This window comes from Trachypithecus francoisi, unplaced genomic scaffold, assembly GCF_009764315.1.
Source record: "Trachypithecus francoisi isolate TF-2019V2 unplaced genomic scaffold, Tfra_2.0 Contig00956, whole genome shotgun sequence".
NCBI lineage: Eukaryota > Metazoa > Chordata > Mammalia > Primates > Cercopithecidae > Trachypithecus > Trachypithecus francoisi.
The window spans coordinates 1-22,681 of record NW_022681024.1 but is presented as its reverse complement, the minus strand read 5'-3'; the positions used below and the strand labels follow the sequence as shown (position 1 = coordinate 22,681).

The 22,681-nt window shown below is 42.6% G+C and overlaps 2 long non-coding RNA genes across 4 annotated transcripts; one reads left to right on the top strand and one right to left on the bottom strand.

Moving 5' to 3' along the window:
- Nucleotides 1-418: 418 nt before the first annotated feature.
- On the bottom strand, nucleotides 419-14,534 carry LOC117090119. 2 transcript variants are annotated; one of them, XR_004439908.1, is made up of 4 exons: nucleotides 14,338-14,534; nucleotides 10,043-10,159; nucleotides 8,565-9,364; nucleotides 419-1,067 (listed from the first exon to the last, which is right to left on the bottom strand). It is a non-coding gene; the product is annotated as an uncharacterized LOC117090119 (long non-coding RNA). The 2 variants fall into 2 exon arrangements; XR_004439907.1 differs by lacking the exon at nucleotides 419-1,067 and adding an exon at nucleotides 1,802-2,986.
- A 60-nt stretch (nucleotides 14,535-14,594) lies between these two features.
- LOC117090123 lies at nucleotides 14,595-18,297 on the top strand. 2 transcript variants are annotated; one of them, XR_004439909.1, is made up of 4 exons: nucleotides 14,595-14,696; nucleotides 15,670-15,780; nucleotides 16,130-16,265; nucleotides 16,457-18,297. It is a non-coding gene; the product is annotated as an uncharacterized LOC117090123 (long non-coding RNA). The 2 variants fall into 2 exon arrangements; XR_004439910.1 differs by lacking the exon at nucleotides 14,595-14,696 and adding an exon at nucleotides 15,270-15,485 and having other exon boundaries at nucleotides 15,655-15,780.
- The last annotated feature ends 4,384 nt before the right edge of the window (nucleotides 18,298-22,681 follow it).

The following is a 22,681-nucleotide window of genomic DNA, read 5'->3' as shown; positions in this document are numbered from 1 at the left end:
TCAAAACAAGCCTTCCCTATCTGTCCTCTGGGCCAGCTGAGGAAACAGGTCACAGTAGGACATTCAGACCCTGGACAGGCAGCTGGCAGCCTGGAGCAAAGGAGGTGCAAGCACATTTTTACTAAGGCACATCCTGCACAGCCCTAAATCCATTAAACCTTGAGTCAATACAGCACATGCTTCTGTGAGCACAGGGTTGGGTCTAGGGTTACAGATTGGCAGTATCTCAACGCAGAAGAATTTTTCTTAGTACAGATCAAAATGGACTTTCTTATGTCTTCGTCTTTCTCCATACACACAATAACATTCTGATCTCTCTCTCTTTCCCCCACACAGGGAGTGTCACCACTGTATGTTAGCCACCGGGGGACAGGCTTCAGCTTACACCCACCTTCCAAATTCCACCCTCTCACCTTGGCAGAAGCTGGCCAGGAATTGGGGCTAATGGATGGGTGGGGTCTGCAGATGATACCATGTTCAGGTCCCCATGATGGCCTCACACATGTGTGGTGGCCCTGCAGTTCCAGGTGTCACACACACGCCAGCCCCTGCTTGGGCCCTGATCTTTGAGGAGGGGGAGCAGCAGAACCCGGGCACTGGCTCCACAGTGCCACTCACACCCACAGACGATTCTCCACAGAGGCATCAGGTCTCGGTCCTGACCACCTACCCCCGCAGGGCCTCAGCTGTTTCCTGGGACTCACGTGGTCCTTCCTCACATGCAGCTCTGGTAAGATGCATTGATCTGTACTCAGGGGCTCTGAGGTGACAATGGCCACGGTCATGCAGAGTGCAAGGGCACTGGCTGGGTGCCCATTGTTGGGACCCTGACTGCAGCACTCCTGGACTATCATCGGGCCTGTTGGCCCCCAGTCTTAGCTAGGGCACCAGCGGTAGGAGTGCACTGCTCTGGACTCTGCAGGAGGAGGACAACTGTCACCGCATCTTTATATTCTCCTGCTGGTGTCACTCTGCTTCTCATCTCCTGGTTGCTGGATTCAGGGCAGACTCTCTGAACACCTTGTGAGAAACAGCAGAGTCCAGCAGAGAAGTGGAGAAAAGCCCAGCTGCAAAGATGAAAAAATGGAAGGTGTGACACGGGCCTCCATTCAGATTCTGTATTTAAATGAGGTCTTCTGGAACACCTGCTCTCATTAGAAAATACTTCAAATATATATGTGTGTGTGTATGTGTGTGTACATTTTAATATATATACACACATATATTATTTATTTAGTTAGTTAGTTAATTTTTTTGAGACAGAGTCTCGCTCTGTAGCCCACGCTGGAGTGTAGTGGCATGATCTCGGCTCACTGTAACCTCTGCCTCTGGGGTCCTGGTTCAAGCAATTCTCCTGCCTCAGCCTCCCGAATAGCTGAGATTACAGGCATGCACCACCATGCCCAGCTAATTTTTTTTTTTTTTCTTGAGACGGAGTCTTGCTCTGTCACCCATGATGGAGTGCAGTGGCACAATCTCGACTCACTGCAATTTCCACCTCCTGGGTTCAAGCTATTCTCCTGCCTCAGCCTCCTGAGTAGCTGGGACTACAGGCGCCTGCCACCACACCCGGCTAATTTTTGTATTTTTAGCAGGGACGTGGTTTCACCGTGTTAGCCAGGATGGTCTCGATCTCCTGACCTCGTGCGACAGAGCGAGGTCACTTGGGCAACAGAGCGAGACTAAGTCTCAAAAAAAAAAAGAAAAAGAAAAAAGAACAATATAAGCCAAATTCACTCAAAAGAAATAAAAACGAGATGACAAGTCAATGACACTGAACACATAAAATCAACAGAAGAACTCAATAGAACAATAGCTATTTCTTCATAAAGATCAACAAAATTGGTAACTATCAAGCCAGGCTAACAAAGAAAAAAAGAACTCATACAAATCACTCTAAGATGAGTACAAAAGTAATGGCAGTTTTGCATTCTTGGAATTTGCTGTTTGATACTGGAATACCCTCTTAAATAAATGTGGTAATGTTATTCATCATTCTAATGGGCATTTCTTGCCTTTTTTTTTTTTTTTTTTGCTAATGACTTATTACTTATTTATTTTAGACTATGAAAATGACGTCAGACCAAAAGCAAATTCAAGCGAATTTCTTATTCGAGTTCAAAATGGGTCCTAAAGCAGGGAAGACAACTCACAACATCAACGCATTTGGCCCAGGAACTGCTAATTAATGTACATCGCAGTGGTTCAAGAAGTTTTGTAAAGGAGGCGAGAGCCTTGAAGATGAGGAGCGAAGTGGGCAGCCATCGAAAGTTGATAACGACCAATTGAGAACATCCACTGAATTCCATCCTCTCACAGCTACACGAGAAGTTGGCGAAGAACTGAATGTCGACCATTCTATGGTCATCCGGCATTTGAAGCCAATTGGAAAGTTGAAAAATCTTGATAAGTGGGTGCCTCATGAGTTGACCAAATATTTTAAAAAACATCCTTTTGAGGTGTCATCTTCTCTTATTCTATGAAACAACAATCAACCATTTCTTAATCAGATTGTGACATGCCACTAAAAGTGGATTTCATACAACAGCCAATTCAGTGGCTGGACTGAGAAGAAGCTCCAAACCACTTCCCAACATCAAACTTGCACCAATAAAAGGTCATGGTCACTGTTTGGTAGTCAGCTGCCGGTCTTCTGATCCACTACAGTTTTTGAATCCTGGTGAAATTATTACATCTGAGATGTATGCCAAGCTAATCGAAGAGATGCATGGAAAACTGCAGCACCTGGAGCCGGCACTGGTCAACAGGAAGGGCCCAGATCTCCACGACGCCTGACCACATGTCATACAACCAGGGCTTCAAAAGTTGAATAAACTAGGCTGTGAAGTTTTGCCTCATCTGCCATATTCATCTGACCTCTTGCCAACCAACTACCACTTCTTTAAGCATCTTGACAACTTTTTGCAGGGAAAACAAGTACACAACCAGCAGGATGCAGAAAATGCTTTTCAAGAGTTCATCCAACCTTGAAAGCACAGAATAAACAAGTTTATTTCTCATTGGCAAAAATGTATTCTTTGTAATGGTTTCTTTTCTTTTTCTTTTTTTTTTTTTTTTTACAGAGTCTCACTCTGTCACCCAGGCCAGAGTGCAAAGGTGCAATCTCGGCTCACCGCAACCTCTGCCTCCTGGGTTCAAGAGATTCTCCTGCCTCAGCCTCTTGAGTAGCTGGGATTACAGGCACATGCCACCACTCCTGGCTACTTTTTGTCTTTTTAGTAGAGACGGGATTTCACCATGTTGGTCAGGCTGCTCTCAAACTCCTGACCCCCTGATCCGCCTGCCTCAGCCTCCCAAAGTGCTGGGATTATGGGCGTGAGCCACTGTGCCCAGCCCATTGTAATGGGTTCTATTTTGATTAATAAAGATGTGTTGCAGCCTAGTTATACAAATTTAAAATTCATGGTCCAAAACCACAATTACTTTTGCACCAACCTAATAATTTAAGAATTAAAAGAAGCCTTTATATTAGAGAGCCCATGGATGATAAAATCATAAAGAATATTACAATCTCCATAACACACAAACTTGGTAACTTAGACCAACTGGATGAATTAAAAGACACAATCTATTAAGACTAAAACACAGGAGAAATAGATAATCTATATATATTGATATCTATTAATAAAATGGAATCAATACCTAATAACCTTACAGAAAACATATATTCCATAAATCTGACATTCTGTCATGTTATTCTAACTGGTGGGATTCAGGGATTTCCATTTTGATAAGAACATAGGTGAGTCGCACACACTTAATTCTAGTGCTCATTGGTCAGAAAAGCTATGTCCACTATAGGATACTGCGGAGCGATGCGTTATGGAGAATTTAGGCAAGATAATATGATTTTCAGAGTTAAAGGAAGACAACCTGATTTATGTACAGTCATTCCTCATAATATCACAGGGGATACCATATTTAAACTTTGGGGTATCCCGAGGGATGATTCTTATTTGAGCCACATGTGAATTTCAGACACGGAGGCTTCCCAACTTTGGTGGCTTTCAATAAATGTGGAAGTTAACTCACAACCTATTTTGTGGAGGCATAAATTTCAATGAGCACTCACTTAACCTTTTATTTTAAATATTATTTTTGTAAACTTGCATTTCCAATTAGTTGACATTTTAAACCTGTTTCAGTTCTTATCCACTTTTTTTTTTCCCCCTGAGACGGAGTCTTGCCCTGTCACCCAGGCTGGTGTGCAGTGGCATTGTCTCAACTCACTGTAACCTCCGTCTCCCAGGTTCAAGAAATTCTCCTGCCTCAGCCTCCCAAGTAGCTGGGATTACAGGTGCCTGCCACCATGCCTGGCTAATTTTTGTATTTTTAGTAGAGATGGGGCTTCCCCATGTTAGTCAGGCTGGTCTTGAACCCCTGACCTTGTGATCTGCCCACCTCGGCCTCCCAGAGTGCTCGGATTACAGGCCTGTCCACCGTGCCTGGCCTCTTCACTCTTTTTAGGCAGAGGGGGGTAACGGTTGCTTTAAGTTAGGAGGAACTCCCGTGTACCCAACCCATTTGGGTAAATTTCTTCCTTCAGAGTTTTTCAAATCAGCATCACCATTGTTAAAGGCCTCCCACATGGTAATAATTGTGCTACAGGGTTTTCTGAACACGAAGTTTATGTTTGGCTGAATGAACCTCCTTGCTGTGGCACAAGGGGGCCATAGGTGTTTTCACCAATTATGAGGCGGGTTCACTGTGCAATGGTTACCAACTTTTCTGAGTACAATGAGGCCAAATACATTCATACATAAATTCCATGAAGTGAATTTATTACTTACAAACAGCAAACAAAAGACAACAGAAGTCTGGGATTCAATATGAACCGCTACCGCAAGATCAGGAAAGCTACCCAGAGCAGATGGATGGAGTTTTGACTGTAAATGCTTCACTTGCACTACAACTGAGGGACCCCAGAAAGAAGCCCACATTGAGTTTTCTCCCAGGATGTGGTTTGCTGGACACAAGTGTTAAAGGCCATTCTGTTTCTAGCAGGGACTATAACAGAGCCTGGGCTGTTCTGACCAATGTCACCTGACTATCAGGATATTGCCTTCCCAGCGTATCATAGTTATCTTGAGAACTACCAGTAAGAAAGGGAGGAAAATGGCCCTGCACCCTTAAAACTGAAGGATCAGGATATTTGCTATGACAGAGGCACAGACAGTAGCGACAGAGTGTTCTTGTGAGCCATCTACTAGTTCTCTTAACCAGAGCGTGGCACCAGACCACTTTTCTCTTTCCTTTCAATGGAAACTATTTCAGAATATTTTGAATATTTTGAATTTCTGTATCTATAGAGTTGTGGCACATGATCACTGGCAGTGTAGACTCTCCGCATGGTTACAGTAAAGAGTTCAGAAGCCCATCAACCCACATTGGAGGAGACCACCTAATCCTCCAGAGAGTGCCACTCCATCTTCCTGGGGTTAGCTCCACATGCAGTAAGGCCATTATGTCTAAGGCCGGGAAGACTTGCCATCCGAAGATGAGACTTTTGACATGCTGATAAGCAGCAGTGATAAGAAAAGCCCACACACTGGCCAGGAATTTTTCAATGAAAGCAGCTGAGACGCTTCTTCATATGCTTCGGTAGGGGCTAATATCAAACTATTTCTTCCCATTTTCTTTACTCAGCAGTGCCTGAACCATGAGGCACCATAGATGTACACCTCATCAGAAGGGTGTATGGACAGCGGCAAAGGGAAGCAGCAACAACAAGCACAGAGACAACAAGGCCACTACTCTGCTTACACAATAACTGTTGTCTTGGAGTGTAAAATAATTAATAATGTTCACATGGCTGCCCTAAGCACACAGAGATGGTGACCAGAGCAGATGCAGGGACTACAGAGATACAGCCTGATTCTTGCTAAGTAGGACTTAAGTGTTGGCTTATGTGCTGTGCTTTTGTGCATTCATAAGCCAGGGCCTCAAAACTGCCTGCGAAGCACAGGCCAGAGGTCATGCTGGGGTGCAGTTAAACATCCATGTCTAGGAGATGAGAGCATTTTAGTGTGGGAGAAGATGACAACACCTGAAGACCACAAAACACTGTGCAGAAAAAAGGGAAGGCCCATCGTCAGCTCACGGTTCTGACTCAGGTGACTGCTGATGTGTTATGGAACCATCAGCCGACAGCAGGTAGGTCAAGTTGAGCAGGTGTCCTGCATGAGGGCTGGTCCATTCCATTTGTGTTGCCAATTGTTTCAATAGCGTCTCATGCACCCCACTGGTGAGGAAGGAATTCGCACCCTACGTTTACTGGCACCGTTAAACACATAACATCTATTACTAAACAGATAAGCCAGACATCAGTTATTAATTACATAGAGGAGGATGGTGTAAGCTCCCACAGGCCCAAACAGGGATTAACTTGAGCGCAGAGAGTGGTATAGCATTAAAAAAGTGAGGATATTCCTTTTTTTCTTTTTTTTTTTTTTGACACAGAATCTCGCTCTGTCACCCTTGCTGGAGTGCAGTGGTGTGATCTCGGCGCACTGCAAGCTCCATCTCCCGGGTAAACTGTATGTACTTAGGAATTAATACCAACTCATTATTAGCAAAAAATAAATATCTTTACATCAAGAGTAGTTTTTCATTTAATAAAAATAGGTGGGATGTGTATAATGGACAAGGGATAATCAAAATTTGCCAAATGAGGCTAGTAAGACAATCCCAAGAATTCACAATCATTATCCACTGGTCCATTAATCACAGGACAATACATACAAATGAAACTTACCTGGCCGGGCGCAGTGGCCATGCCTGTAATCCCAGCACTTTGGGAGGCCGAGGCGGGCAAATCATGAGGTCAGGAGTTCAAGACCAGCCTAGCCAACATGGTGAAACCCTGTCTCTACTAAAAATACAAAGAATTAGCTGGACGTAGTGGCGGGCACCTGTAGTCCCAGCTACTCGGAAGGCTGAGGCAGGAGAATCGCTTAAACCCAGGGGGCGGAGGTTGCAGTGAGCCGAGATCACACCACTGCACTCCAGCCTGGGCAACATAGTGAGACTCCATCTCAAAAAGAAATAATAATGAAATAAAAAAACTAAACTTACCTACATATTAGAAAAACATCAAAATTCAACCATGAATCCAGCACATTATCAAATAGACAAAAATTCTACCAACAGACTTAAGAAAATATCATTATCTATGAAATTCAAGTACTACTGCCTAAAGAACATTTACAGAACTCTCACCTCAAGGTTTCCCTGCAAAACAAGGTGAAATGCATACTCAAGGCTCTTTAAGAATGGGCCACTGATAAAAACAATATACTTGTAACTTGTGTAACATTTCATAGATTTTTTTCAAGCACTGCACAATAATTAATTTGCATCGGGCTTTCCAAATTAGAAAAGCTTCACTTACAGAACTTCTTTCCAGTGGGAGTTTTCACACGGCTTTTCAAGTAAATTTAAAACTGAAAATATTCTTGCAGTTTCTAAACTGTTGGAGTTTTAATCCTGTGTACGAACTTGTATGTACAAGGTCCAGGGAGCTACAGTGTGCATTTTCATATGTCCTTGAGTGAGTATGAGAGAAATGAAACACTCAAACATTCTGGACATTCATAGGGTTTTTCTCAGGAATGAGCTGATGTCTTCAAATGGAACTAATACAACCGAAGGCCTTACTACAAATTTAAATTCAAAAGGCTTTTCTCCACTCTGAGCCCTCCCAAATCTTCAGGAAAATCTGAAGGCTTGACCACATTTCCTACATTCTTAAGGTTTCTCTGCAGTGTGAGCTCTTTCATGTTTATGAGGGAATGGGAAAGAGTAAATGTTTTACCACATTTCTTACATTCAAGGGTCTTTATTTATTTATTTTTGAGATGGAGTCTCACTCTGTCGCCAGGCTGGAGTGCAGTGGCACAATCTCGGCTCCCTGCAATCTCCGCCTCCTGGGTTCAAGTGATTCTCCTGCCTCAGCCTCCTGAGTAGCTGGGATTACAAGCATATGCTACCACACCCAGCTATTTTTGTATTTTTAGTAGAGACGAGGTTTCCCATGTTGGCCAGGATGGTCTCGATCTCCTGACCTCATGATCCGCATGCACAGGGCTTCCCCCAACCCCCCGTGGCCTTTTATGTCCTTGAAAAAGAACTAAGACAACTGAAATGTGCCACCATGCCCAGCTAATTATTTTCTTTGTTTTTGTTTTGAGACAGAGTCTGCCTCTGTCGCCCAAGCAGTGGTGCGATCTCGGCTCACTGCAAGCTCCGCCTCCCGGGTTCACACCATTCTCCTGCCTCAGCCTCCCGAGTAGCTGGCGTGAGCCACCGGGCCTGGCATTATATTATTTTTTGTAGAGACAGGGTTTCACCACGATGCCCAGGTTGTTTCACATTGTTTTAATCCAGGCTGGTTATGAACTCCTGGGCTCAAGCAATACACACACCTTGACCTCCCAAAGTGCTGGGATTATAGGCTGAGTGACTACACCCAACCTCTATAGCATGACTTCTTTAGTGGCACGTAAGGTAACTGGAACGAGTGTAGGCTTTACCGCATCTCTTACATTCATAGGGTTTTTCTCCAGTATGAATTCTTTCGTGGAGGTGAAGGGAACTGAGGCGACTGAAGGCTTGGTCACATTGTTTACCTTCATAGGCTTTCTCTCCAGTATGAGTACTTCTATGGTTACAAAGGGAACTCAAACCACTAAAGGCTTTGCCACATTGTTTACATTCTTAGGGTCTCTCTCCAGTATGAATGCTTCCATGGTCATGAAGGGAAGTGGAACAGCTGAAGGCTTTATCACATTTGGTACATCTTTCTCCAGTGTGAGTCCTTTCAAACATCTTAAAAGAACAAGAAAATCTGAGTGTTTTCCCACATTCCTTACATTCGTAGGGCTTCTCTCCAGCGTGAGTTCATCCATGTATTAGACAAGAACTGGAAACAGTGAGCGCTTTACCACATTGTTTACATTTATCGGGTTTTTATCCTGTGTGAGTTCTCTGATGTCTTTCAACTGAATTGAGAAAATGAAAAGCTTTCCCACATATCGTACATTTATAAGCTGGATTTCCACTGTGCATTATCATGTGTTTTCTAACACCTGGAACAGAAACGAAGAGTTTCCCACACTGTTCACATTTATATTGCTTCTTTCCATATGGTTTGTATTCTGAGTGAACTAGGATGTGCTTATTAAGGAGGGAATGATGTACAAAGACTTTTCCACAAATACTGCATTCACATTGTTTTAATCCAGTAGAAATGTTCTCATTCAGATCAAGATTTGGAATGTGGCTGACAACTTGTCCATACTGACTACCTTCTTTGCTTTCACGCAGTCTCTGTACCATATGATTTCTGTAAAAAAAATGACAAGCACATTATTATTGGTTGGTTTAATAACTTTCTACTCATTCATAGGTCTTCGACTTACACTGCTACCAATACCAGGGAAAATGCATTTTGTTTTGTTTTGTTTTTGTTTTTGTGCCATGACTGAATTATTTGAAAGTAAATGGGTTACTACTGAAAACACAGCTACCACCTGCATGGCTATGACCAAAATAGTAACATTCATATACACAATTGTGTAGTGCTATTTTCAAGCAAACTGTTTTCCAAACACTGACTGCTACACTGATGTAAGTTACATTTTGGGTGAAATTTTTCTAAAAGGAAATGAATTTCAGGTGACTCTTATTTGCTTTGATTGCTTGTTTTTAATTCATGACATGCTAAGACTCCTTCAGAGGACTTTATTTCCTCTTCTCGGTGCAAATTATCTTGTATCTTTCCCAAATTTTTGAAGTGATCTTCCATATTCTGATCTTCCGTTTTTTCCTAAAATGCAGATGCACAAAATTATCATGAATTATTTCAAACTATAGAAACATTACTAGATTTCATGTTAATTGTACACAGTGCCCATGCCTGATTTATTCAGCAAATCATTCCCTTGCCCCATTCCAAATCACAAATAGCACTGATGATAGGGAAATACTTCTGTAATTAAGTGAAATGTGTTGTCATTCTTACCTACAGAAGCCAGGTTCCTGCAGGTTTCCTGCATCACTTCTCTGCAGAGATTCTTCTGAGCAAAGCCCATTCCTGCTGGGTAAAGTTCACAGTCACATCCTCAAAAGCCACGGAGTCCTAGAACATTCCACACATGTGGATAGAAGGATGAGTGAGACTGAGAGCACTGAGAACGTATACTCAATTCATAAGCTGTTTACATGATTCTAAAATTTCCAAGCATTTATTCTATGACTTGATTGTCACAACCCTTACTCTGTTCACACATACTCCCTCCCACACAGCAGTACTAATGCTAGAATTGAACTATTCAAAAAGGCAACAGCAAAGCAGAAACAACCATCTCATTAGAGAATCCAGGGAGTAAGATTACGATATGCTACTAGGAGTTACCTTTTAACTTCACTTCTTACATTTCTAGTATCTGACATACTAAAGTCCTACCTGATGTGCATAAGTGAGTTAATATTATCAGTCCTGAGACTACTTATTCTTAAAAATGCCTGCTCACAAAGTTCAATCTTTGTTTGTATTAGGAACTTACATTTTGAAAGGGATTCCACCAACCTAAGTAATAAGAATGACTCACTGCATCTAAATGGCTTATGCAGTATATTTTCCAAAACTTCTTCTGCTGAAAGTCTATTATTTTGTGTCACTGCAGTGGTGCTTAGGGAACCAGACACAAAAACACAGTCTGAACACTAAGTGTTCAATGAATTTCCCTGGTACACAATATTTTACATGTGCTGTCACTTGTTAACTGTGGAAGTGAATCCATTCCACGTGATTACACCAAGAGAGAATAGGCTTATTAAATTTAATTGAATAGCAAATAAAACCAATAATTGATATTTAACAATACTAATACAACAATTTTTCAAATTTCTATTGCACAGTATCAAGGCAGAAAGGAATAAGAGGAAATAGGACACATGCTTTTTAAAATGACATTAATGTCACCACTTCCAGATGCTATTCCTATGAAACCACATAAATTCCCAAATCAGGTGGTTTTAGGCAAGAAAAGGTACTCTTTCATATGTAGTAAAAATGACCAATGTCTCATCATTTTTAGTCATCTAAAAAAAGAGTGATGGCTTGTCTAACATACTTCTAAGATTTTCAAACAAAAATATTCAGGACATCACAGTGTTAGCAGAGAGATGAGCAAGCAGACCAAGGGAAAAAAAAGTCTTAATGACCCAGCATCTATATGGAAAGTTGAGGAATGATAGAGTCGGCACTATAGAATAGAAAAAGAAATTACATGCACTTTAAAATATGAGGCAAACCAGGCTGGCATCTACTTGGGAAAATGCATTGTCTTCTTCTCTATTCCATGAACCATAATCAACTTATTATATATTCAAATATGAAAGATAAAACCAGAATACTTTCAAAAGTCACAGGAAGATTTTTTTTTAACGAAGGATTAGGCAGAATTTTTTTTATGTAAGAAAAAAGTGATAAAGGAACAGACAAACTCAAACATGTTAAAATTTAGGGATAAAAAGAAAATAGAGTGGGCCAGGCGCCGTGGCTCACGCCTGTAATCCCAGCACCTTGGGAGGCTGAGGCAAGGGATCACCTGAGGTCAGGAGGTTGAGACCAGCCTGGCCAACATGGCAAAAATCCCGCCTTTTTGTTGTTTGTTTGTTTGTTTATTTGTTTTTGAGATGAAGTCTTGCATTGTCCCTTGGGCTGGGGTGCAGTGGCAAGATCTTGGCTCACTGCAACCTCCACCTCCCGGGTTCAAGCAATTCTCTTGCCTCAGCCTCCCGAGTAGCTGGGATTACAGGTGCCTGCCACCACGCTCAGCTAATTTTTTCATATTTTTAGTAGAGACAGGGTTTCACCATGTTGGCCAGCCTGCTCTGGAACTCCTGACCTCGTGATTCGACCACCTTGGCCTCCCAAAGGGCTGGGATTACAGGCATGAGCTACCGTGCCAGGCCTAAAACCCTGTGTTTACTAAAAATAAGAAAATTAGCTGGGTGTGGTGGTGGGCGCCTATAATCCCAGTTACTCGGGAGGCTGATACAGGAGAATCACTTGAACTCGGGAGGCGGAGGTTGCAGTAAGCAGAGATGGCGCAATTGCACTCCAGCCGGGCTACAGAGCAAGACAGTGTCTCCAAAAAACAAAAAACAACAACACTCAGACACCCAGATAAGAGGATACACATGTGTCCACTGTCATAAATTCTTCACCAAGCTGCAAGAGGGGAACTGACATTTTGGTGAATCTTTATAAATCATCAATTTATCTATCACACTTTTATTTCACCAGTAGCATTTACAAAGCTAAGTCCTACAATTCCATTTGAAATTACCCTTAAAAAGAACAGAACTTTAAAACTTACTACACTCACTCTGGGGAAGAAATAAATACCAATTTTTAGCAAATGAAATACATCATTTTACCTTGCCTCTTTGGAAATAGTATTTTTATCTTTCAAGCTGTAATGACAAAATGTATCTTACAGCCAGTGAAAACCTGAAACTCAAATAAGCGGACAAGCCTTTTCAAGGTAACAAACTCAGGGAGAGGCAGTGCAGACTCCAACACAGACCTTTCTAAGTGTCACGGCAGGCCATTCTATCCCTCGGGACACCCATCCTGTTCAGTAAAGTACTCAGTGACCACCTAGGAGGCACTGGCACTGCTCTTTGTCCTTCTGTGCACCTTAAGTGCATTTCAATATTGAGGTTCTTGCACATCCTCTCTGGGGTGGGTTTTCCTTGTCCTTTGGGACAGTTTTTCTCTCTTCACAAGTCTGAGACAAGCTAGAGAGCAGAAACCATTTCTGCCTTTTCCTCTCAATATCAGCATCCCATTGGCAGACCATCAATGTGTCTCCGAGGAACGAAAACTCCGGCTGGAGGAATAATTTTAATGACCTAACTTTCATGGCATTACATTGTATTGTCCATTCATTTTATATGTCCTAAAATTTTAATGACCCTAAGGGGTCATGATTTTAGATGAAACTATACCAGGAGATTCCTCTAAGGCCAAGAGCATCCAGCTGCTCCCCTGAGAGACTCTACCTCCTACCTCAGGCTGTCCTTGGGGATGAGATGACCCCGGGGCTGATACTCGCTAGACCCTCCAATAGACATGGCCACTGTGGGTATCCTGGGTCATCCTCAGACAGTTCTAAAATGCCAGGACTAGGGAAAGACAGGAGGGTGGCTGAGGACACAACACCCTGTAAAGTTTTCACGGGGGGACCTCAACCTAAAGACATTTTGGTAATATGTACACTTAGGAAAGGTGAAAAGAAGAGAGGCACAAAGATTTTTTTTACAGTAGAGTGTCAGATGACTTATTCTCCGCTTTCCTCTCATGTAAAATGTTTGGAAACAGAAAAATATTTTGGCCAAGGTGGCTCACGCCTGTAATCCCGGCGCTTTAGGAGGCCGAGGAGGGCAATCAATTAAGGTCAGGAGTTCGAAACCAACCTAGCCAACAAGAGGAAACCCTGTCTCTACTAAACATACAAAAATTAGCTGGACATGGTGGTGGGTGTCTATAAGCCCAGCTACTTGGGAGGCTGAGGCAGGAGAATTGCTTGAACCCGGGAGTCAGAGGTTGCAGTGAGCTGAGATTGCACCATTGCACTCCAACCTGGCGACAGGGCGAAACTTCGTCTCAAAAAGAAAAAAAGAAAAAAAATACATATATATGTGTGTGTGTGTGTATATGTATATGTATGTATATATGCATATGTGTGTATATGTGTATATATATGTATATATGTGTATATATATGTGTATACATATATGTATGGTTTGCTTCCTCATTCACCTTATCAAAGCCTCTCATTTACGCCCCTCCTGTGGACCCCAAACCACAAACCATGACTGCGGTACCCGTTTATGAATCGCCGTTTGCTGAAACACCCGTTTAACGTTTCAACAAAGCCTCAGTTTAATTTTAGGGGGTGAAACGTGGGACTGGAAGCTCCATGAACCACAGCTCCTCCCACGCTGGAACCCCGCACACCGAGTCGGGGCTCTCCCAGATCACCCTCCGGTGGTCACCGCACTACCTGGGTTGGGGAGGCGCGGGGTTCCCAAGAGGGCTCCGGCCGGCGGAAGTGGCGCCCACAAGTACAGACAGGACGCAGGGGTCCCGCTGCTCGCGCCGCCCGGCCCTGCACAGAAGGGGACTGAGGCCCGGCTGCGCCGCCGCCACTCGGTCCGCAGGTTCCGCAGCCGATGGCTGCTTCCAGCAGGTTTCAACCAGCCCTCTTCCCCACTTCGGGAAGCCAGGCGCAGTCCACTCACCGTTCCTCGGCTTCCCGGGTATCGTGGCGTCAGCTAGGGATGTCCCAATACCCGCAGGTCACAGGGTGGCCGAGGCTGCTGCAGAGCCACCGGGCCTCCCAGAGCCAAGAAGTAGCAGCGAAGACTAACAGAAAGAGCCTAAGGTGGCGAGGGCGAGACAAAGCGCCCGCCAGCCAGATCCCGGAAGCCGCCCTCTCCTTTCCGGCGGCGCTCCTGATTGAAGGGTCCCCACCCCAGCGCCGCTGATTGTATGGGGCTTCAGGACCCGCCCCCTCAGGCCCTGAGTGACAGGAGATTGCGATCTCACATGAGGCTGGATGTGGCTAGAATGACCGTTTTGGCCTAGCGGTTTGTAGGGGGTGCGTCCTTCCTGCGCTGGGATCTGACCAGGCAAGGAGCACATTCGCATTTAACCTTGTATACAAAATTATAGCTATTTTGCGTAATAAGATATAAAATTGCAAGCAATATAGTGGCAATTCTGTAACTGCCCAGTGGATTCACCTTGCCCGCTGCTTAGACAGAGCCGATTTCTCAAGACGGGGGGAATAGCAATAGAGAAGGAGTAATTCACGCAGAGTCGGCTGTGCGGAAGACCGGAGATTTGATTTTTATTTTATTTTATTTTATTATTTCTGAAACAGAGTCTTGCTCTGTCGCCCAGGCTGGAGTGCAGCCTCGGAGTTTTATGATTATTCAGATCAGTCTCCTTGAGCATTTGTGGATAAGAGTATTTAGAAAGTTTATTTTGCCAGGGTTCAGGATGCTTGTGCATGACACAGCCTCAGGATGTCCTGACGACAGTTGCCCAAGGTGGTCAGAGCACAGCTTGGTTTTGTTGGAGATAAATGCTCGGTGACGCAAAGTGAAACCAGCACTTAAGCAAAAGTTTTCTCAGCAACGCAATTTACCTCTGCGGAAGCGTGCTGCTCGCATCAATCACAATCGCAAGAGCACATGGAACAAAGGAAAGCAGGGTTTTTATTCCTAATGCAATCCCTACCTCTGGCATGGGCTGGAGCCAGACCTCAAGATCTAAACTGACCCCGTTGGCTATTTGTGAATACTTTCCCAAATAAGGAAGGGGGAAGGGAGTCGTTACAATGGTGGGACGTGTGGTTTGGAAGGGAGAAATGGGTGCAGCGCAGGTAACCAAGGGAACAGATGGGAGTTATTGATTAGAACTGACGGGGAGGAAGGTTGTTTACAGTAACTAAGGGCAAGCAGGCATGGAGAACAAGAAAGTTGAGTTCGAGAACAAAACACAAGAACGTTAACATGCCAAACCTTGGAAGAGAAACTGATTGTATCTGACAGTTTTACACATTTTAGGGAGACAGGAGACATCAATCAACATATGTAAGATAAACACTGGTTTGATCCGGTACAACCTGAAGCAAAAGTGGGTCAACTCAAAGCCAGGAGGGAGCTTCCAGGTCACGGGTAGGTGAGAGAGGAAGGGTTGCATTCTTCTGAGTTTCTGATGAGCCTTTCCAAAGGAGGCAATAAGATATTCATTCTTCTCAGGGAGCAGGGGATGACTTTGAATAGAATGGGAGGCAGGTTTGCCCTAAGCAGTTCCCAGATTGACTTTTCCCGTTATCTTAGTGATTTGGGGGACCCAAAATATTTTCCTTTCCAATTTCCCCCTTTTGTTTTAAAAATATTTTGGGAAAGCATTTTAGAAGAAAATCAGTCTCTGGTGGCAGGTTTTGTCCGACTTCTCATGGAGTAGCTGAGATTACAGGCGAGCGACACCACACCTAGCTAATTTTTTTTTTTTTTTTGGTAGAAACGGGGGTCTCCCTCGGTTGCCCAGGCTGGTCTCTGGTGCCCAACGCAGGGCTCCCCGTAATCTTTACAAATAATCTAGTGAAGGAACACCAGAGCGTGGAAAGCTGAGGACGACCGACAAAGGACTCCCAGTAGTGAAAAGTGGGTTTTCACTTCAAGCTCTAGGGTAAGGAGGGCGCTCGGGGAATTCCAGGGAAACCTCGGGAAAATGTGGGTCGGGCTGAGAGTAAGTTCGCTAATTACTTAAGCCTTGTACCGCAGTTACTGCGCCCCGGAGGGGTAATTGTCAATACCCAAAATCTCACATCTTTGTTCCGTCTGGTAGACAAGTATTCTCCTTGGTTCCCGGAATATGGAATCATGAATGTAGAAGATTGGGACAAGGTCGGATCAGACTTAAAACGAGCACAAGAGCGCCGCGATAACAGCACTGGAGCCCTTCCACACTGAGGAGGAGAAGGAGGATTTTCAGGATGACATAGGAAAGTTGAATAATCAGGAGTCTAATTATCAGCAAAGTGAACCATGACAGTCTAGTTTTAAAAAGGGCGAGAAACGGGAAGGTATTATGCTAATCTCCAAAAACTTATAAAAGAAACAGTGCCACCTACTGCACCTTTAGGGGAAGGTCTGGAATGGCCACCCCCAGGCCAGCCTTAGGAATTTTTGGAAGGGGAGCCTGAGACCCGCGCCTTGCGGCTCCCATTGTTGCAGGCCCCGCCAGTAACTATGGCGAAGGGAAGCTTCAGGCTTGTCCAACAGCCAGTTAGGATGAGGGAATGATCTAGGCTTGCCCACCTGTTAATTATGGTAGAGGAGTGCTGCGAGCGGGTCCAAATACAAATGATGGCACAGGGACAATCCAGGCATCCATTCGCCAGGCACAAGAAATGGGGAATTTGAATGCTTGGCAGTTTCTGGTAATTATTTCACCAGCTGAGGAGGCCAGAGAACTTACTCAAGCATGCTGGGAGCCATTTCCTTTTAAAATATTAAAAGACTTAAAGCAAGCAGTTGGACAATATGGGCCAAATTCCCCTTAAGTTCATTCCTTGTTACAATGTGTAGCTTATAACAAACGTTGAATACGTATGGATTGGGAGGCATTAGCCCGATCCACCCTGTCCCCCTCTGAATTTCTCCAATTGAAAACCTGGTGGACGGAGGAAGCAACAAATCAGGCAGAAATGCTCAAGCCCAACGTCCGGTTAATATCACACCTGATCAATTGCTTGGAATCGGACAGGCATGGGGTACTCTAAATCAACAGATGGTAATGGGTGATAAGGCTGTTGATCAGCTCAGAACTACATGCCTAAGAGCCTGGGAAAAAATTCACGACCCTGCTACTGCTTATCCTTCTTTTCACACATTTCAACAGGGTCCAAGGGAGCCTTATCCTGATTCTATCGCCCGTTTGCAGGATGCGGCTCAAAAGGCTATTTCCAATTCTCATGCCAAGAAAGTGATCGTTCAGCTGCTTGCTCATGAAAATGCTAATACAGAATGTCAGGCAGCAATTAGACCTATTAAGGGATTGGCAGATCTAAATGAGGAAAAAACTTTAACTGAATACATTAAAGCCTGCGATGGCATTGGGGGGCACTTATATAAGGCCAGCCTCCTTATATAAGGCCAGGGGGAGAGAGGGGGATGCTATTACTCCCCATATCGTGGGGGGGTTCCTCACCCCCTGCGATGTGGATTGTAACAGTGAGAGGGAGAGAGAGGATCGCTATTACTCCCCTTTACGATGTGGATCTTAATAATTATTCCCCCCTGAAATGTGTGTTCGTTATTAGCAGTCTCTTTTGTTCACGATATTAGGAACAATTTCACAGGTTATGTGTACACAGCCTGCGATGGGAGAAAGATTACCATCCTCTGCACCTCCCGATATTAGGAACCATATCACACAATGGGTGTACACTTTTTCGGAGATTTGGGGTAATGTCTTTCTATTTTTCCCTGAATATTCGGAGACATATCATAGGATGGCTGTACACCCACTACTCTCTAGGCAGGAACATCATACTTTACCCACTGGAAATTAGGAGCAATATCACAGACTGGGTGTGAAGCCACTGTCATACTGGAAGTAATATCATGCTCTCCCCCAAGTTATGAGGAACAATATCACAGGGGGGTGTGTACCTTCTCCGGTAGTGGGAGTAGTATCATCATCTCTTCCTTTAGATGACAGGAACGGCCAGGTGCGGTGGCTCAAGCCTGTAATCCCAGCACTTTGGGAGGCCAAGACGGGCAGATCACAAGCTCAGGAGATCGAGACCATCCTGGCTAACCCGGTGAAACCCCGTCTCTACTAAAAAATACAAAAAAACTAGCCGGGCGAGGTGGCGGCGCCTATAGTCCCAGCTACTCAGGAGGCTGAGGCAGGAGAATGGCGTGAACCCGAAAGGCGGAGCTTGCAGTGATCTGAGATCCGGCCACCGCACTCCAGTTTGGGCGACAGAGCGAGACTACGCCTCAAAAAAAAAAAAAAGATGACAGGAACAATATCACAGGGTGGGTGTACACCCCGTGTGTTTTTGGAAGCAATGTAAATGGACAATGTGTAACTGTCTATATGGAGTACAAAACAATGATACAATTAATCCAATGTGGAATAATTCAATCAAGCGAATTAGCACATCCCTCACCTCAAATACTTAACACTTTTTTGTGGTGAGAACATTTTGAAGTTTATTCTCTTTCTCTTTTTCTCTTGATTTTTTTAAAAAGTATTTATTTCAAAAGGTTTTGGGGAAACAGGTGGTGTTTGGTTCCATGGATAAGTTCTTCAGTGGCGATTTCTGAGATTTTTGATGCACCCATCACCCGAGCAGTGTACACTGCACCCAGTGTGTAGTCTTTTATCCCTCATCCCCCTCCCGCTCTTCCCCCCATGTCCCCAAAGTCCATTGTATCATTCTTACACTTTTGCGTCTTCGTAGCTTAGATCCCACTTATGAGTGAGAACATACAATGTTTGGTTTTCCATTCCTGAGTTACACTTAGAATAATGGTCTTCAGTTTCATGCAGGTTGCTGCGGATGTCATTATTTCCTTCCTTTTTATGGCTGAGTAGTATCCTATGGTATACATGTACCACAGTTTCTTTATCCATAATGGGCATCTGGGATGGTTGTGTATTTTTGCAATTGTGAATTGTGTTGCTAAAATCATGCATGTGCAAGTATCTTTTGGTATAATGACTTCTTTTCCTCTGGGTAGATAACCAGTAATGGGATTGCTGGATAAAATGTTAGTTCTACTTTTAGTTCTTTAAGGAATTTCTACACTGTTTTCCATAGTGGTTGTACTTGTTTACACTCCCACTAGCAGTGTAAAAGTGTTCCCCTTTCACCACATCCATGCCAACTTCTCTATTATTTTTTGATTTTTTTGGATTTTTTAATTATGGCCACTCTTGCGAGAGTAAGGTGGTATGGCATTGTGGTTTTGATTTGCATTTCCCTGATAATGAGTGATGTTGAGAATTTTTTCATGTTTGTTGGCCATTTGTATATCCTCTTTTGAGAATTGTATGTTCATGCCCTTGGCCCACTTTTTGATGGGACTTATTGTTTTTCTTGCTGATTTGTTTGAGTTCCCTGTAGATTCTGGGTATTAGACTTTTGTCAGATGCATACTTTGCGAATATTTTCTCCCACTCTGTGGGTTGTCTGTTTACTCTGCTGGTTATTTCTTCTGCTGTGCAGAGACTTTTCAGTTTAATTAAATCCCATCTATTTATCCTTGTTTTTGCTGCTTTTGCTTTTGGGTTCTTGGTTATGAAGTCTTTGCCTAAGCCAACGTCTAGAAGGGGTTTTCCGATGTTACCTTCTAGCATTTTTATGGTTTCAGTCTTAGATTTAAGCCTTTGATCCATTTTGACTTTGTTTTCATGTAAGGGGGAAACGAGGATCCAGTTTCATTCTTCTACATGTGGCTTGCCAATTATCTCACCACCATTTGTTGAATAGGGTGTCCTTTCCCCACTTTATGTTTTTGTTTGTTTTGTCAAAGATCAGTTGACTGTAAGTATTTCACTTTCTTACTGGGTTCTCTATTCTGCTCCATTGGTCTAAGTGCCTCTTTATACCAGTACTGTACTGTTTTGGTGACTATAGCTTTATAGCATAGCTTAAAGTCAAGTAATGTGATGCATCCAGATTTGTTATTTTTACTTAGTCTTGCTTTGGCTATACTGGATCTTTTTTTGTTCCACATGAACTTCAGAATTTTTTTCTAGTTCTATGAAGAGTGATGGTGGTATTTTGATGGGAATTGCATGGATTTGTAGATTGCTTTTAGCAGTTTGGTCATTTTCACAATATTGATTGTACTCATCCATGTATGGGATGTGATTGCATTTGTTTTTGTCATGTATAATTTCTTTCAGCAGTGTTTTGTAGTTTTCCCTTTAGAGGTCTTTCATCTCATTGATTATATATATTCCTAAGTATTTTGTTTATTTTATTTTATTTCATTTTATTTTATTTATTTATTTATTTTTGCAGCTATTGTGAAAGGGACTGAGTTCTTGATTTGAATCTCAACTTAGTCACTGTTGGTGTATAGCAGTGCTACGGATTTTGTGCATTAATTTTGCATTCTGAAACACTACTGAATTCATTTATTAGTTCTAGGAGCTGTTTGGATGAGTCTTTACGTTTTTCTAGGCATATGATTATGTCATCAAAGAACAGTGACAGTTTGACTTCTTCTTTACCAATTGGATGTATTTTATTTCTTTCTCTGTCTGATTGCTCTGGCTAGGACTTCCAGTACTATGTTGAATAAAAGTGAAAGTGGGCATGCTTGTTTTTCCCAGTTCTTAGGGGAATGCTTTCAACTTTTCCCCATTCAGTATAATGTTGGCTGTGGGTTTGTCATAGATGGCTTTTTTTTTTTAAGGTATGCCATTTCTATGCTGACTTTGCTGAGGGTTTTAATCATAAAGTGATGCTGGATTTTGTCAAATGCTTTTTCTGCATCTATTGAGACGATCATGTGATTTTTCTTTTTAATTCTGTTTATGTGGTGTATCACATTTATTGACTTGTGGGTGTTAAACCATCCCTGCATCCCTGGTATGAAACCAACTTAATCATGGTGGATTATCTTTTTAATATGCTGTGGGATTTAGTTAGCTAGTATTTTGTTGAAGATTTTTGCATCTATGTTCGTCAGGGATATTGGTGTATATTTTTGTTGTTGTTATGTCCTTTCCTGGTTTTGATATTAGGGTTCTGTTGGCTTCGTAGGATGATTTAAGGAGGATTCCCTCTTCTCTACATTTTGAAACACTGTCAATAGGATTGGTACCAATTCTTCTGTGAATATCTGATAGAATTCAGCTGTGAATCTGGTCCTAAACTTTTTTGGTTGGCAATTTTAAAATTATCATTTCAATCTTTTTGTTTTTGCTCAGAGTTCAGAGTTTCTATTTCTTCCTGGTTTAATCTAGGAGGATTGTATATTTCCAGGAATTTATCCATCTCCTCTAGGTTTTCTAGTTTGTGTGCATAAAGGTGTTCATAGTAGCCTTGAATAACCTTTTGTATTTCTGTGGTATCAGTTGTAATATCTCCTGTTTCAGTTCTCATTGAGTTCATTTGGATTTTTTCTCTTTTTCATTGGCTAATCTCACTAGTGCCCCATCAATTTTTATCTTTTCAAAGAACCAGCTTTTTGTTTCATTTGTATTTTGTATTTTTTGGTTTCGATTTCCTTTAGTTTTGCTCTGATTTTTGTTATGTCTTTTCATCTGCTGGGTTTGGGTTCATTTGTTCTTTTATTTCTAGTTTCTTGAGGTGTGACCTTAGATTGTCTATTTGTGCTTTTACCAATTTTTTGATGTAGGCATTTAATTCTATGCTCTTTCCTCTTAGCACCACCTTTGATGTATCTCAGAGGTTTTGACAGGTTGTATAATGATTATCATTTGGTTCAAATAATTTTTAAATTTCCATCTTGATTTCATTGTTGACCCAATGATCATTCAGGGGGAGGTTGTTTAATTTCCTTGTATTTGGACTGTTTTGAGTGTTTACTTTGGAGTTGATTTCCAATTCTATTCCACTGTGGTCTGAGAGAGTACTTGATGTAATTTCAATTTCCTCAAATTTATTGAGATTTGTTTTGTAGTCTATCATATGGTCTATCATGGAGAATGTTCCATGTGCTGATGAGTAGAGTGTATATTCTGCAGTTGTTGGGCAGGATGTTCTGTAAATATCTGTTAAGTCCATTTGTTGTAGGGTACAGTTCAAGTCCATTGTTTCTTTGTTGACTTTCTGTCTTGATGACCTGTCTATTGCTGTCAGTAGAGTATTGAAGTCCCCCACTATTACTGAGTTGCCATCTATCTCATTTCTTAGACCTAGTAGTAATTGTTTTGCAAATTTGGGAGCTCTAGTGGTGAGTGCATATATATTTAGGATTGTGATGTTTTCCTGTTGGACTAGTCCTTTTATCAGTATACAAGATTCCTCTGTCTTTTTAAACTTTTATTGCTTTAAAGTCCATTTTGTCTCATATAAGA